This window comes from Mus musculus, chromosome 8 (genome assembly GCF_000001635.26).
Source record: "Mus musculus strain C57BL/6J chromosome 8, GRCm38.p6 C57BL/6J".
Taxonomy (NCBI): Eukaryota; Metazoa; Chordata; class Mammalia; order Rodentia; family Muridae; genus Mus; species Mus musculus.
In genome coordinates, this window is record NC_000074.6 from 123,693,743 (window position 1) to 123,703,734 (window position 9,992).

Consider the following 9,992-nt stretch of genomic DNA (forward strand, 5'->3'; position numbering starts at 1 on the left):
GAAGAGGCAGTGTCCAGGGCCTTCCTCAGAGGTTATGGGATGTGACTGAAGACACCAGAGACATCCTTCAATGGAACCCACCTGCTACGACTGGCTAAAGGAAAAGTGAGACCAAGAGTGGTCTGAGGAGTCTAGCTGGACAGCCGGGCAGGAGGGAAGGAGGTCCAGCAGTCGATGTGTCCAAACGGGAGCCTTTAAGCTCCCCTGAGATAACCTTGGAACCTGTTTCTCCAGAATGTTTTTCTGTGCTGTCTCCCACAGCCCCACCCACAGAGTCTACAGCCTGTTCTGGGGTCTATTTGTATCTCATGCCTGGCTCTGCACCTCTGCTGGGGTCTTCCAAAGACTGTCCCTGTGGACACGGCCCATTTTCAGGCTTTTAGCTGCTGTCTAACCCTGCTCTGTCCTTCCTTGTGTCCTACTTTGGCTTCCCCTACCCAGGGGCTCTGCTTGTCCAGATAAATAGGAAGATTAATGGACAGGAAAGAAGAGAAGAAAATCATTTTTGACATGTCGGACTCCAAGAGTATGTGGGGCATCTCTGCAGATACTTCCACAGGGCAGATGGGACACAGTGTGGGGGAGGGGAGGGAAAACCCAATAGCACAGAGGAGGGCTGACGGTCCTCAGGGAAGTGTACACAGAATAAGGAAATGTTGAGCATTGACCTCTGAGCATGCCAGAGAGATGGATGAAGCATGAGAAGTGAGGTGTAGGAGATTGAGGGGAACAGGAGGGATAAGAAAACACCCATGGGTAAAGGAAGAAAGAGATTTCTTGGAGATACCTGGATAAGAAATGAACCTCTGTATGAAATGGCTGCACAGGATTGATTTTACTTAGACGTTAAGACATCACAGTACTTTAGAACCTTCCTGGGTACCAGTCATTATAGGCTGTATCAGCAACCTCTGTTCTATTCCAGTATGAAAGAAGCTTCTCATTCAACAGCACAGATGAGCTTAACTTGGTGACGAAATTCATTGCAGCATCCACAGAGAGCCGAAAGCCAAATGCATCAAGTCGGTGGACCAGACGGTGGCACCTTCAAAGAGATGGCTCAGCCGGACGGGAGCCGAGTTAGATGATCTTTGGGATTGACTGCTGGTGGAAGAGGCCTCCACGTCCCGAGCGCTGTCAGAACACCAAGCTCAGGATAAGCAGCATATTGAGAAGAGGGCACCGTGACTCTGGATCATGCTAAGATGATAGCTCTCCAGGGCTTCTCAGGATGGAGAGCAGGGGCCTGGCTATTACGTGTATCCCTATGCTCAAACAGGATTGTCTTGTTTTCTTAAAACCCCAAAGCTAGGTAACTGGGATCAAGCTGTGCATGCTTAGAAAATGGGGGGTGAGTTCTTCCCAGCTCTGCCACCCTCTGGTGACCTCTGGCTTCCCCTGGCCACGTCACTTCAAACTCCTCCTTGGCTTTGTCACCTCCTCCTCTTCTACCATGTGCCCTGCCTGCCCCTTCACCTTTATGACACTAGTGAAGACATCTAGGGCTATCTGGAGGATCCTGGACAATCTAGATCCTCAGCTCAGCCACCTATATAAACTCTTTCCATTGAGGAATTATGGTTGGGAATAAGAGTTAGGGCTTGGGCATCTTTGGGGCTAGAGGTGGATGTTGGATCTCCTAAAGGCACGTGTGAGCTGTCAGATGTGGGTGCTAGGAATGGAACTCAGCTCCTCTGGAAGAGCAGTAACCACCATCTCTCCAGACCCTTAATGCCATGTATCTTGATTTGATTAGTCTGTCATACACGAAGCAGCCAGACTTGGCCTGGTAAAAGAACTACCTGAGTCTGGATGGAACCCAGGATTCACATAGAAAATTCCAGTGGGGCTGGTTAGTCCTCTGTGTCTCATAGGGTTCTGGGGGAAGAAACCCAGCCACACAGGTTGAAAAGAATGGGAAGTCGCAGTTGGTTTAATAATCTAAAGGAGACTGAGCTTGTCAGTGATACTAGTAGGTTTGCATGTGTCTGCTGGGATTATGGGGAAAGACAACAGACATGGAGTCTTAACTCTCAGCTACTTTGGAAGGATAGGGCTTGCATTTATTAATTGATGATTGATTGATTGATTGATTGACTGATTGTTTCACACTCAATCAAAGGGCATTGAGTGGAGAGGTAGAAGACAGGAACTGAAAATAGTTCGAGGGTTTTGACATAGTTAAAAAGGTAGAGCATCTGCTTAGCATGCAAAAATGGCCCTATGATTATCTCCACATAGATATACTGAAAAATCTGAGGGGGAGAAAAAGCCTGTGGGTACAGTGTTACCTGTCAGCCCTGAGACAGAGGATCCAGATCCCAGCCAGGATGCACAAGGCAGGAGGCAGGGTGGCCATTGTAAGCTCCTTCTGTGTTCATGTGGCTTGGACTCTCCAAGTCTTCCCAGTGTCTGCCCAGCCACTGTTGGTTAAAACCCAGAGCAGAATGAGTCTAACCCAAGATCTCGAGTCTCTGAGATAATCCTGGAATAGTCAGCCCTAACTCCCAGGGCTTGGTGCTGTAAGATCTGGGTCTGCCTGTCCTGCCCTTTGGCCTCAGACACTCACAGGCTGGGGACTTCCAACACTGACGAGATTCTCCTCTTCTAGTCATGATTTCCACCTGGGTAGAACAGAAGGACCCGAGTCAGCTGATCGGCCACAGCAGAGGCTGAGACACTAAGTCACAGTCACCAGGCAATGCCTCATACGTGTGGGGAAAGAGTCCGCCTGGAGGATTCCCAATCGACCGATGACAATCACCAGATGGCTGTAGTGTGTCAGGGGCTCCGACAAGCTCACCCCCCACCCTAGTGAAGGCCAGAAAGAAGTAACACAGCTTCACCTTTGACCTGAAAATCGTCTCCACTATCAGCTATGTGGTTAAAAGTGAATCACAGAGGCTGTATACTCTCCACAAGGACCGGGATTGGATTGCCAGCATCCACATGGCAGCTCACAACTGTCTTTAACTCCAATCCCAGAGGATTCAGCCATCTCTTCTGGCTTCTAAGAGTACTGCATGAATATAGTAGAGAGACATACATGCAAGCCAAACATTCAGACACATAAATAAATATTTTAAATAAAAAACAAATAAAAAGGAAGAATTGCAGAGGCTGAAGAGGGATAGACTAACAGCTAAAGACACATGCTGCTCTTATAGAGGATCCAAATTTGGTTTCCAGTGCTCACGTTAGGTAGCTCGCCACAGCCTGTGACTCCAGTTCCAGGATGATCTGACAGCACTCAACATGCGCTTACACACACACACACACACACACACACACACACACACACACACAGAGAGAGAGAGAGAGAGAGAGAGAGAGAGAGAGAGAGAGAAGCACTGGCACACGCACACAAGCACACACATGATTAAAAATAAAATACACCTCTAAAAATTAAAAAAAATGACTGTTTTCTTTTGTTTTATTACTCATGCTGGACTTGATCCTAGCAGCCCTCTTTGCCTCATGTCCCCAGGTGCTGAGATTACAGGAGCGTGTTGGTGTGCGTTGCAGTTTTCTTTAGAGCAGAAATCTTTTAGAGATAAGTACTGGTTTCCAAGATTTGATTTTTTCTGTGGCTGTGTGTGTGTGTGTTTTTTCAAATATAGTTTGCTCATATAAAATCGAAAGATCCAAGTCCTGTGGTCAGTCACAGTTGCTCGCACTCTTCCAGGAAGTGGAGCGCACCCTAGCCTCATATTACCCAGGTACACAGTTCCAGCCCACAGCCTGGGCTGCTCTGTTCTCCTGAAGACTCAGGGTGTATCCTGAGCAACGTGGTCCTGTGTGGGGTTGGCAACCTTCCAACCTTCTGCTAACGTCAACTCTTAATTTGTGTAGGCCCATTTGACATGCCTTTGAGTGTGTGTGTGTGTGTGTGTGTGTGTGTGTGTGTGTGTGTGTGTGTGTGTGTATTCAAGATTAAAACTGCAAAGTGTCACAACATTCTTAGCTGAGCTGTACTACACAAACAGAAGGTGGGTGAGTTTGGTCTGTAGGTCACATTTTTCAGCCCCTGCTCAATTTTATCACAGTGCAAGGGTCCCAGAGTGAGGATGTTTCTGTGGATTGGGTACCCTTAGGTCCATGACAAAGCCTCGGGCCCCTCTCCACTAGGCAGGTTCAAACTCTTCTTGTTCCTATTTTCTTTTCTTTCTCTTCCTTTCCCCCACGTGCCTTCTCTTCTTAATGTTTCAAATTTGCGCTCACTTCCCCTAGGGCTCCAAGGTGTGAGGTATAGTGGGATATTACTATTACTAGGGCTCCAAGGTGTGAGGTATAGTGGGATATTACTATTACTAGGGCTCCAAGGTGTGAGGTATAGTGGGATATTACTATTACTAGGGCTCCAAGGTGTGAGGTATAGTGGGATATTACTATTACTAGGGCTCCAAGGTGTGAGGTATAGTGGGATATTACTATTAATTAGGCCCACGGCCACAGGAAGTGAGTTGAGAGACTTGATCTGGGCAATGTCCTGGAAGACAGAGAGACTTTTCCTGCCGTGAAGGTTCTCATGAAAACAAAAAACAAGGTGCAAGGGGTTTTGTCAAATTACTGCTCAACACTCTTGTCTTCCTCACTGTGGGCCCTGAGTCATTAGCGACTCTGCTTTCCACTTCATGATTCAAGCCACAGGCCTGGCTGCAGTGTGCAGTCAGCTTTCGTTACCCATAACAGTTATGGTCGCAAAGTTGCCACGGATACCCGATCATTGAATATGCCACACTTACTCCTGGGGAGACCCAGGGTTAAATTCCTGTGAGCAGATAACCACATTTTTAAAACATCCCATCTATGTGTGACCTTGATGTGTCCTCCTTTCTGTTTAAGACACCTTATTCAATGGATATTCTTGTCCCATTAACATCAGAGTCTGCACTGTAACACTCAGCTGGGAAATCTCACCGGACATAGAGTCCTAGAGAACCTGGAGTTCTGTATTTGGGAGAGGCATGGGCAGCCGCAAATCATGAACAGAAAGCCTGTAAGAGTCTGAGAGCTGAACCAGAGGGCAGAGCACCGCTGTCCTGCCTCCACCAGGAGCACGGGCACCCAGGAGACAATGCCAACTGCACTGTGTTCCGAGTGACCATGAAAGTCCGTGAACAGCGACTTTTGGCTTATAGATAAGTTTCAGTGTTTGCTGCATTTGCCAATCCACATCTGCCCATAGTGAAGACTGACTGTGTGTTTAACCCTATTCCAAACCTCAGCCCACTCGGGCGTCACTGCGGTAGCATCTGAGTCTCCTCACGCCCAACCCTCATGTCTGCATGGTAGAGCCCTTTGATAGCATGTCTGATGTATATCTGCATACATCCATCTTTTGGACCTGGGCCACTCTAGAAGGACGGGCAGTTTGCCTCCGTGCTCCCACTAAATAACTCTCTACTGCCAGGTTAGCATAAACACAAGGTGATCAAAGCTACACTTTGATTTCCACCCTTCTAGAGAGAGTTGGTGATGGAGAGAGTTGGCATGCTTCTCACACAGAAACATCTACATTCCTCTTCTGCCTCCGTCTGTCAATAACAGCTCAGTGTTTGCTGAGCACAGCATGGCTGTAGAGCTGGGGTGCTGAGCTGAGGCTTCGGTTACTGTGACTGTCCTTTCCCTTCTCGAAGTGTCCTCAGACACAGAGCCCTTTCCAGAAACAGCGCATAGGTAATCACTAAGTCCTTCTTTGATTTTTGTTCTGTTTTAGTCTCTGTGTTTTTTTTTGTTTGTTTGTTTTGTTTTGTTTTGTTTTTTTGTTTTTTGTTTTTGTTTTTTTGGCTTGTTTGTTTGTTTGAGTCAAGATCTCATGATCTTGAACTTGCTATGTAGCTGAAGCTGGCCTTGAAATCCTGATCCTCCTAACTCTCCCCCCGCCCCCTTAGGTCTTCCATTGAGCCTGTTGCAAAGTCCTTCGTAACCAAATGACACTTAGCCTCCCTGTCCTCTCAGATCAGCCCATGGCCACCCTGGGAGTGGCAGTACACCTACTTGCCTTGGCCTTACTCTGATGTGCATGCTAACATAAACACGGCCAAAGCAGGGGTCTGCCGGAGTACAAGATTTGGGGTGGGGGTGGGGTTGAGGCTTGGGTTGCTGAGCTCCCACACCTGGGCTACTAAGCTGGCTCTTACTTGCAGCTCTGCTCTGAAAGCTCAGGCTGACCAAGCACTAGGTTGCAGTATCCCTGTGTTCCCATGCCCCCTTCCCTCTCCTCCTGCCTATATGCCTGTCTTTACTTTCATCCCTGTAGAAGTGGGGACCTGCCTTGCTCTTCCACTGCTATGTGTATCAATCAGGTGGTCGAAGCCAAGGGCGGGTCATTTTTCTGCCCTGCGGTAGCCAGTTTTGTGGCCCACAGGGTGCTTGGCCTTCCTTCCTTTACTGTCCCAGCAGGCCATGGGCCTGTCCCAATATAAGCCAGCTGCAAGGATGTCCCAGGTCTCAGCCCTGCCTTACTTCAGCTGCTCTTTCTGTAAATGAGAGGAAAGAGCCTCCCGGACAGGACAGTGTGGGCTGTTAAAACGCTGGTGACCCAATTAGGCGTCCACCTTCCCTCGGGCACACTTCAGCGTTTTCCCAGAAAGAGCAGCCTTCCCCGAAATGGTAAAAGCATCCTTGCTCTGTCTTTGCTTTTCCCCCGATGCTATCCATGTTCAGAGCTCCACGACCCTCTTCCCTCCATAGTTTGTATTTCCTTGGCTGGCTGCCTCTTTTTTTGCTTGCTGTTTTCTTTCTTTTGATGATTGACTTAGGGCCATTCCGGGGTCTGTAACTAAATCAACACAGCCTCTGCCACTGATGTAATTCTAAACTTACCGCAAACACAAATGCATGGTGTCAACCTAAACACAAGAGCGTGGTGTCGCCAGTTAGACTGAATGATGTCAGAGCCCAACTGCACATGAGGTTTTCATTAAGTCAGGCCCTTGTCCCTGTCCCTTGCATGTACAGGTGTGTGCGGGGCAAAGGAGCATGGGAGAGGCTGTGGGATGTTGCCGCTCTCAGGCCCAGAGTGTCCCTGTGGAAGGGACCCGCCCCTGTGACTTTGGCAGGTCCCCTCTCTCCTGAGGATGTGCTTCCTTCTCTGTGAAATGAATATTGCCTGTGTACCAGAGAAGCCTGTGTTGCCCGAGGGAAAAGCTGACGCATATGAAGTCTCCAAGCGCAGAAAGGGTTAGGACGGCTTTGCAGGGGTCAGGCTAGATGCTGAGATGTAACCAGTGAGCAGGAGAGTCAGCAGGAAGAACAGGAGGGCCTCTGTCTTGCCCAGAGTTGCTGTTTGGGGGTTGGGACAACCAGCCTGAGAGAAGTCATTAGCATGAAACCGAGTTTAGGTCACCATATTGTGGGCTCCAAGCTGTCAAGAAGTCCGGGGGTGTGGCTTTTTGTCAAACACAGAAGATGCGTGTGGTTTGTAGTTAGTTATCCTAGACAGTGGAATGTTAGCCAGAAGCTTTAAAAATGGCATGAGTGAGTCCAGCCTTCACTGTAGGGAGCTCAGAAAAGGGAGAGATGAGGTGGGGGGTCCATAGTAAGTGTTGGCAGCCTGCGTGTGACCCAGACGCCTGCTTCCGGGATTCATGGGGCTAGGTCTCATTCTTGTGACTGTTTTCTGTGCCTGTCTGTCTCCCATCCCTAATGCTATGGAACCTACAATGAACCCTAAGAATGAGTTTGACTTAGGAAAGCTGGTGAGGCATGCCATGTCATAGTCAGGTCTGGATGACATCAGGCCCAGCTATTGATCCCTCCCACCCCACCCCCCACCCCCAGCTTTTCTTCAGTGGCCACATGAGCTGGCAAAGGGTTAGGGCTAACTATTGGGCAGGGACTGTCACTTACAAAGGCTCTGAAGCTGTGTGCTTCACCCCCCACCCCCCACCCGAGTTTCCACACACCCTGCACTCCTGCCAGCCAAGATGGGCACATAAGAGAAAATGAAGGAGACACTGGATATGAGGAAGTTGAGGGTCTGAGTGATGAGTACGGGGTCATTCACAGACACAATGGAGTCACTCAGCATAAAGGTAGGAATGGAAAGACTGAGGTGGGGGGAGAGCAGAGAGATGGTGACAGGAAGACCCACGGGTGACAGAGATGGGAGTAGAGACGGGTGGTGATCAACAACACCTTGCATGAAGGAGGGGGGGCTGTGGGAGAGCACATTTAGGGTGTCAGCGCTCTGGAGAGAGGGTACCATGATGCACCCTGCTGTGTCACCAAGGTGGTGTGGGTGGGGTTCAGGGAGGAAGCTGTACTCTCCCTCACCCAAAGCCTCAGAAAACAGAGCTGGTGGCCACCTACTCCCCAGAGGACAGATGTCCGCTTAAGGCACATCCCCTTCACGTTAGGCAGGAAGGCCGCCTCCAACAGTACTGGCCTATCCGGGACAGTCTTGACTCTCTCAGCCTGGAGGACAGGAAGAAGTAAGCTGACTGGTGCCAGGTAGTTCCTGAAGACTCCAGGGTGAGGTAGAGAGCACATGGCAGGTGTGAGGACTGCAGGCTCAGACTCTCTCCCCTTTGGAGCAGCTAGAGCTGGAAGTGTGGGCTTGCCTGACGGGGAGCCGCTGGGCCTCGGCTTGTTTGCTACAGGAAAGTGGCCAGATAAGCGATGTGGCGTGCTCACACACTGGACTCTGCCTTGCAAAGAAAGGGAATTCTGGCGAGTGTTCCAGCCCGTGGGAAACAAGCCAGTCACAAGAAGATAAGTTCCATATGACTCCCCTTACGCAAGTCTCAGGCTTAGACACAGAAGCGGCCACTGCTGCTGGGAGCCGCAGTATTTAAAGGAGATAGAACTTCAGTCTGGAAAGACACAGACGTTCTAAGAGCCTGTATGGTAACTCGGAGCCCCTGGCCCAGCGTGTAGGCAGAATAGCTTTGAGATAAGGACAACCTGAGGTAGAATATGAGGCCCTGTCTCAAAAATAAATAAATAAAAGATCAGTCGACCAGTCAATCACCCAACCAGAAACACCAGAGATGGATGATGGTAATAGCTACACAGGGTATGGGCTACTCACCTGTCTTCTTAAATGGTGTGTTTTGTTACACATGATTTTACTGTGGTTAAAACACATAAAAAGAAGAGAAGACTGGGAAGGTCTTTTGTAATGATTTAGCCTGGGAAATAGACACATGAGAACAAAGAGTTTGGGAGGTACAAAGAAGCATGTGTGAACAGCTATTCAGTAAAAAGGACTAAGGATGTTTGGGTGGCAGCTGCCCAGAGAATTGAAGCACGTGCAGTCAGCTTGCCAGAATTTGCTACCTGGGAGGAGTTTTAACTACAATATGCTACTTACAGGAAAACAGTGGGTTTTCATTTATTTTTATTTTATTTTATTTGATACATTCCACTGTTAAAGATTTTTAAAATTGTGTACTAATCTATTGCTAGGCTACTTGACTTGTTTATTATTGCACATTTAAGGGAAAAAAAAAAAAAGCCAGGCAGGCAGTGGTGGTGCACGCCTTTAATCCTAGCACTCAGGAGGCAGAGGCAGGTGGATTTCTGAGTTCGAGGCCAGTCTGGTGTACAGAGTGAGTTCCAGGACAGCCAAGGCTATGCAGAGAAACCCTCTCTCAAACAAACAAACTAACTAAAAGACAAATCTTCATGTAGCCCAGGCTGGCCTCGAGTGCACTAAAGGCTAACCTTGACTTCTCAACCCTCCTGTCTCTACTCCACCTGTCTTTATTATTGTTAAAACAGTGAAGGCAAGCTGAAGTGGTGACCCCTTCCAGTATGCTTGAAGTGGAGGCAAGATCAGGAGATGAAGGCCATTCTTGACTCCATAGTGATTTTGAGCAAGCCTGGGCTACATAAGACTCTGTCTTAAGCGAGGGGTGCGGACAGAGACTAATGAGAAACCATGATAGTAAGAAAGATTCATCCACAGTCCCACATGCCATTACAGCTCAGTAGATGATTGATTTATTTAGGACAAAAAGTTCCATTTTTTCCCTATGAATTTT

At 48.6% G+C, this 9,992-nt stretch overlaps 1 long non-coding RNA gene across 1 annotated transcript; it reads right to left on the reverse strand.

Moving 5' to 3' along the window:
* Positions 1-816: 816 nt before the first annotated feature.
* Gm35995 lies at positions 817-2,727 on the reverse strand. Its single transcript, XR_388159.3, has 2 exons — positions 2,292-2,727; positions 817-1,134 (listed from the first exon to the last, which is right to left on the reverse strand). It is a non-coding gene; the product is annotated as a predicted gene, 35995 (long non-coding RNA).
* Positions 2,728-9,992: the final 7,265 nt, after the last annotated feature.